Source organism: Lepisosteus platostomus, chromosome 22 (genome assembly GCF_059453375.1).
Source record: "Lepisosteus platostomus isolate fLepPlt1 chromosome 22, fLepPlt1.hap1, whole genome shotgun sequence".
NCBI classification, from domain to species: Eukaryota; Metazoa; Chordata; class Actinopteri; order Semionotiformes; family Lepisosteidae; genus Lepisosteus; species Lepisosteus platostomus.
Genome location: NC_142632.1, coordinates 7536948 through 7543603, shown reverse-complemented (window position 1 = coordinate 7543603; position 6656 = coordinate 7536948). Strand labels below are relative to the sequence as shown.

The 6656-nt window shown below is 41.8% G+C and overlaps 1 pseudogene; it reads right to left on the bottom strand.

Annotated features, from left to right (window-relative positions):
• Positions 1 to 4633: 4633 nt before the first annotated feature.
• LOC148643328 (uncharacterized) lies at positions 4634 to 5988 on the bottom strand (annotated as a pseudogene).
• Positions 5989 to 6656: the final 668 nt, after the last annotated feature.

The window sequence follows — 6656 nt, the reverse complement described above, 5'->3', positions numbered from 1 at the left end:
TGTAATGGACAACAGTGTCAAAAGCAGCACTGAGATCAAGAAAGATGAGTATAGAAAGAGAACCAGAATCAGAAGCTATTAGGAGATCGTTAGTGACTTTGACCAGGGAAGTTTCCGTGCTGTGAAGTTGACGGAAGCCAGATTGGAGGGGTTCAAAATGGTTGTTTGTCATGAGCTGAAGTGTGACAGCACTTTCTAGAATTTTTGCAAGAAAGGGTAGTTTGGAGATGGGGCAAAAATTGTTAAGATTGTCGAGAGCCATATTAGGCGTTTTTGGCATGGGGGTAATGGTAGCAGTTTTGAAGACCATTGGTACAATGCCAGTGCTCATGGATTCATTTATAGTTTTGAGGACAAGGGGACAGAGAGAAGAGAAACAGGGATGAAATCAAGTGGTGGGAATGGGATCTAAAATAGATGTGATGGGTTTCATGCGTATAACTAGTTTATTGAGGGATGCTGAGTCATGAAGAGAGAAGCTGGAGAAGAGGGAACCAGAGAAGTTGGATGAGGAGGGAGGGGGTATGGAAATGATATTCGTAGTGGAGAGAATGTGATGCCAGATGTCAATCTTAGAACCAAAGAAATCTAAGAATGTGTTGCAAAATTGCGATGAGGCAGGCAGTGTGGTGGGGCAGTTTGGCTTGAATAGTCTGTTGATGGTGGAGAAAAGATGTCTGGGGTTGTTTTGGTAATTTTCAATGATGTGAGAGAAGAGGATTAAATAGATTATATAATCTATTAATAGATTAATGATTAAAATAAGAATGGCATGTTCCATAAATATCTGTCTCCTACTTTAGTTAGAAGGCCGGGATGAGACAGATTATCCTATTACTCATTAGATTTGTTGAACTCTTGATTTGAATAACACCCACCAGATTAGCAAACACACATATCATCCCTTGTACAACCCGATCAGGGAGGATCTGTGTCCTGGACGGTTTTCTTTTATTCCCAAATAATACCTGTTGAATATTTTATATGCTGATTGTAACAAGAACACCTGGACTTGCTGTCATATTATTAGATGCTAAATGCTAAATAGATGCATTTCATGAAATGTTTTTTTTTGTTGTTAAAATAAACGTTTTGGCTTTGAGGACTTACTTGTGAAGTGGTTTCAAATGTTAACTGCCTGTCTGGAAGCCACAATTTTTACTTATGACAATTACAAGAAGTCACAAGGCAAAGATGTCCTTTATCGCTTTTGCTGTTTGACATTGATTCAAAGTGGATTCAACCCTGTTGTTTCTGAGCACACAGCACCAACAGCACAACCAGACCCTTCACACTCAATTCCATTCCAGCTGTATTGAGTGGAATAAGGGTTTAGCTGGTTGTTTCTTATCAGCTACACGTTTTAAATCTGCTCTCTGTCTAGTCCTGTTGTCATGGGAGTGTTACTGCTAAACTGATCATCTTGCTCTGTCACAACACTTTATGTTTCTTTATGATATTTCTTTATCAGGAAAGACAATTTGAATTAAAAGACATGGCAGCACATGCTTCAGTGATCTGGGAGTGTTTAAAGCCCTGTGAGTTTAACACTTCATGAGTAAGAACTGCTGCTTCGCGGCAACAGAACCCCCAGAAAAAATGACTTTCATCACCATCTTCATCTGGACACTCCTCATCTGTCCTCGGGGTAAGAATGTGTTTAGGGAATGACTATTTACTTTTTACCGGCATAGATTTTTTTTTTTAAATCTCATAGGAATAGGAAGGAAGCGTTTTGTACAATTCAAGAAACAAAATGAGAAATAGCACAAATTGTGGTAATTTTAACATGGATCCATCCATTATCTATATATTTTAACCAATTTTGAGCCTATCCCTCCAAACAATGTGTGCAAGGCAGGGTACACTCTGGATGGGATACCAGTTAATCATAGGGAAATATTGTAACATGTTCTCTTTATTTAATTCTGTATATTTGTTTTAGTTTTCAGAGACTATTGGACAATTTAGTGTGACTCAGACACCTGTGATATTTGCTCAGACAGTTACCATCACTTGTAAGACCAGTCCTGCAGTCTACAGTGACAATTGCCTCCTCTGATACCAACAGAAAGCTAATAAACTCCTGATCTATGATACAATACTCGTCAATCTGGGATCGCAGGGTGTTTCAATGGCAGTGGATTGGGAACTAACTTCACTCTGAGATTTAATCCTGTCTGAAGATGCAGCAGATTATTACCGTCAGATTTTTCACTTCCCTTTATAATTCCATAGTACTACACACCAGTACAAAAACCTTCCTCAGTAGGACTGCACAGTGACTGTACTGGTGCAGCTGAGACCTACTGCAGGTGCTGAGGATGAACATAAAGACACAGGCCAAAGACTGTGTATGAACTCATCTAAACACAAACACTGGATGTTTAACATAAATGTTTGTATTCGTAAATGTTTGTATTCAAGATAATAAAATAATGTACTGTTTTCTCCATTTCTCCATTCAAAATGAACAAGGTATGCTGTGGAAAAACGCTGTGGGCGTGGCGCATCTTACCACATTATGCAAATTAGATTATGATAAAAGTATCTGGAAGCACTTTGAAAGACCTTGTAAAAGGTGTAGCTAATAAAGCTTAATGTCTCATGTATAGCATTTGAGCTGTCACCAGAAAACGCTGGTTTCAAATCCTGATCAGTGCTGAGGAACAATCTTTTTCCAATTAAGATTTTTTGTTGTATACTCTTTAGACTTTTAATAATTTTAAACTGTGTATTACAGCATGTTAATCATTACACATTAAAAAGTCAGTATATTTCATAAAGGCAAGATTGCTCAGTTTGACTAAATTACACAACCTTCCATCTCCATCATAAATATTTTAATTATGCAGAAGTATTTTATGCAGCAAAGCCTTTATAGAAGATATTACAAATAGTTTTAATAATGAATGACCTTAGACAGGCTGTAAGGTCAAAGTATTACCGTGGTCCACTATCTTTGTAACCATCTGCATCAGTTTAACTGTTGCAACATGAAAAACTTTATTTCTCCATTGACAAAAAGTAACACCACAGCATTTTCTTGATCCGATCATGTATTCCTTTCCAATCATACTAAGTAAGTTTTGAGAATCTCCGATTCACCATGCCTTTCAAATGCTCATAAACGATATGTATCCTGGCAAAGAATAACCAGCACAGGAAACAAATATATTTTTGGGGTTCTTTATTTTAAGGTAAGTATGGTGTCTGATCTGTTTTGTTAGTTTGGAAAATAATAAAAAACAAAAGAAATGACATATAATTCTATTTTTCTCCACCACCCTATACACAGTACGTCCCCAAGCATCCTGTATCTTATTTCTGCCCAACGGTCTTTGTCTCAGATAAACCAGCTGACCTACACTGACTGGGGGACTGAACACTTTGTCTTCTTGCAGTGGAACTCTTTCCGCAGATTTTTGTTCTGCATACTGCTTGGCCCCGGCTTGTGCTGTATTCAACTGTTCCTGGTGGACCGCCAGCCAATCATGTCTTTTATCCAGCACCTCCTCCTGGCCCAGCAACGCATCAACAGGTAAGTGAGGATGCACTCCGTAAAGAAGGCAATAAGGCGAATATCCCATACTAGTGTGAGGTGTCACATTGTAGGCATGGACTAACTCTGGCAGATGTTCCAGCCAACGGCGCCTCTTCTCAGGAAGCAATGTGCGTAAAAGGTCATGTAGAATCCTGTTGAACCATTCACAGTTTGGGTTTCCTTGAGGATGGAAAGGACTGGTGCGTGTTTTCTTCACACCGTAAAGTTAACACAGCTCTGCAACTACCTGACTCTCAAAGGTTTTTCCCTGGTCCTATGCAACCTTTCAGGACATCCAAATTTCATAAGCCATTCTTTTAGGAGGACTTTCGCCTTAGTGTCTGCATTCTGATCACGAGTCCGGAAAGCCTGTGTAAACTTGATAAACACGTCAGTAACTACCAACACATTCTTCCGCCCATCAGAGGCAGGCTCGAGGACCGTGTAGTCGACAGCGACAACCTCCTAAGGCCTAGCAGCTGGTTTGATGGGTGCCTGGATTTTTGGCTGTGGCATTTTGGTCAGGATGCACCTTTGACACTTCTTGACCCACTGCTCCACATCATTATACATGCCCACCCAAAAGCATCTCTGCCTCAATAGATTCTGAGTGCATTCGATTCCTTGATGGCCCATCTGGCCATGTACACTTTCCAATATTTGATCTTTCATACAATCAGACAGGAGGATGTGGAAACACTCATTGACATGAGGATCTCTGATCACCCTGTACAACAGCCCATCACGCTCTCCCACCTGATGTCACTGCTTCAACAAAGACAAGGTAGGTTTTGTAGTTCAGGTGGATAGCTGCGTCAGCATGCATAGGCTGCAAAAGAACAAGTAATAGGTTTATTCCGTTCTGAAAAAAAAGAAGAAAGAAAACACAATGTTTTGGCCGTGGAGTTTTCTTCAGGTGTGAGAAAGATAAGGCAGTAAGTAAAGGTAATGTAGTGAGAGAACAAAGGCTGGGAAAGAGGAGGAGCGAGAGGCGGGAGCAGGGGACAGAAAGAGAGATGTATCAGGAGGTGTGAAGTCAGAATGGGTGTAGAGAGGTGTGAAATGAAACTTCCAATGATTGGAGAACATTTAAAAGAAAAGCAGTCTATGGTTAAGGGAAGGGGAAAGGTGTGATCCTAGCTGCAGGATAATTTTGGTTTTTGTAGCCTTTCTGATGTATGAGTTCAGAAAACCATCTTTGAGAACACAGACGTAGAGATTAGACTGGTCATGGTCGTCAGAGGTGAAATGAGAAACAATGGGCTTGGAGAGATCTTTTATCTTCACAGCCCTGACATGTTCTCTGAAGCGGTCTCCAAGTCTCCTTCCTGTTTCTCCAATGTAAATGGCTGGGCATTTACTGCAAGAGATACAGTAAATAAGGTTGCTGGAGGTACAAGATGCCATCTGGGTGATCCGGAATTGTCCTGAGGGGCCTAGAATGAGTGTGGTGTTTGGTGTGTACTTGCGGGTGATACAGCGAGCTGTGTTGCAAGGCAAAGTGCCTGGTGTGGATGTTTGCCGAGGGTGATCAAGGGAGCTGTGAACAAGGAGGTTGCACAAATTAGGTGATCGGCAATATGAGATGATGGGGCCGTCAGAAAAAAGGGCCCCAAAGGAGGGATCATCCTGTAGGATGGAAAAGTTGTCGTTAATAGTCCTGGGGATAGGAAGTGTGTTTGGGTGGTAGGAAAGCACCAAAGGAATGCAGTTGTTACGGCGGGAGTTCCTGATTGGGTTGATGGTCCGGGGGGTGTTTTTGGCTCAGGCAAGGACCCTGTCAATAATACTGCTGGGGTATCCTCTGTTGATGAAAAAGGAGTACATTTTAAGGGCTTGGTTCTCGAAGTCGATGTTGTCGCTGCATAGTCGTCGTAGCCGAAGGAACTGTGAAAAAGGGAGAGAGTTTTTAGTTTGTTTGGGGTGAAATTAGCTATACAGGAGACAGCTGTGTGAATCTGTGGGTTTGTAATAAACCGAAGTGGAGAGTCGGGGGTAGTTGATGGAGAAGTTGATGTCTAGAACCGGAAGAGTAGTGGAAGATATGTTAACCGTATATTTGAGGGACGGGTGGCAGTTGGTGAAATGGTGCAGGAAGCACTCAAGCTGATTGTTGGAACATGTAGCGGCACCAATGCAGTCATCGATATATCGCTTGTACAGATCAGGGACATAGCCAGAGTAGGAAGCGAAGAAGCGTTCTTCTCCCAGCCGACAAAAATATTGGCATAGCTGGGTCCCATTCTGGTGCCCATGGCAACTCCACTCACCTGTTTGTAAAAAAGATTATTGAAAGAGAATGTGTTCAGTGTGAGGACCAATTCTGCAAGGTGTACCAGGGTGTGGGTGGGTGGATCAAGCACTGTGCGTTTGTCCAGTGTGTGCTTGAGGGCTGTAAAGCCATCATTATGGGGAATGACGGTGTACAGAGATGTGATGTCCATGGTAAAAATGTAGCATTCGGTGCCCTGAAATTGGAAATCATTAAAAAGTTGGAGTGCGTGGTTGGTGTCTTTGATGTGAAGTACGAAGAGATAAGAGAGATGCCCAGGAAGTGGGATAATATCATTTTCATGTTTTTGTATGTTTTTTGCAAACTATGCAGTCTAGTGGCTTGACGTAGGCTTTGTGCTCAAATATATATAAAGATGCTGCCTGACAGACATGACAGAGTGACTCCACCAGTCACCAGGTCTACAGTAGAACATCTGCCCACAGCATGTTACAGTAACTTGGCACAATCACAGTCAGGTTTGCTTGTGCCTATGGTTTTCCCCCAAATTGCCTGGCTCATTACAACTGGAGGCTCTCGTTTTCCTGCACTACAGGGATGTTTGATGATGGTAGGCGCTTCTGAGTACAGTTTTTTGCTATTTGCCCCTCCTCTTTACACTTAAAGCAGATAGGCTTGCCATCATCACTAAACTTGGGTTTAACTTTATGTTTGCTCGCAGTTTCATTACTGCTTCTCTCCCTCTGCATAGTGAGGTCTCTTACAGCATTAGCCAACTCCCCAACTCTACCCTACTCTACTACTACTTTAAGGACATCTTCCAAAGTGAACGCCTTTCCTCTGTGAGCATCAATAACAGAGCATTGTGTCAACTCGTTT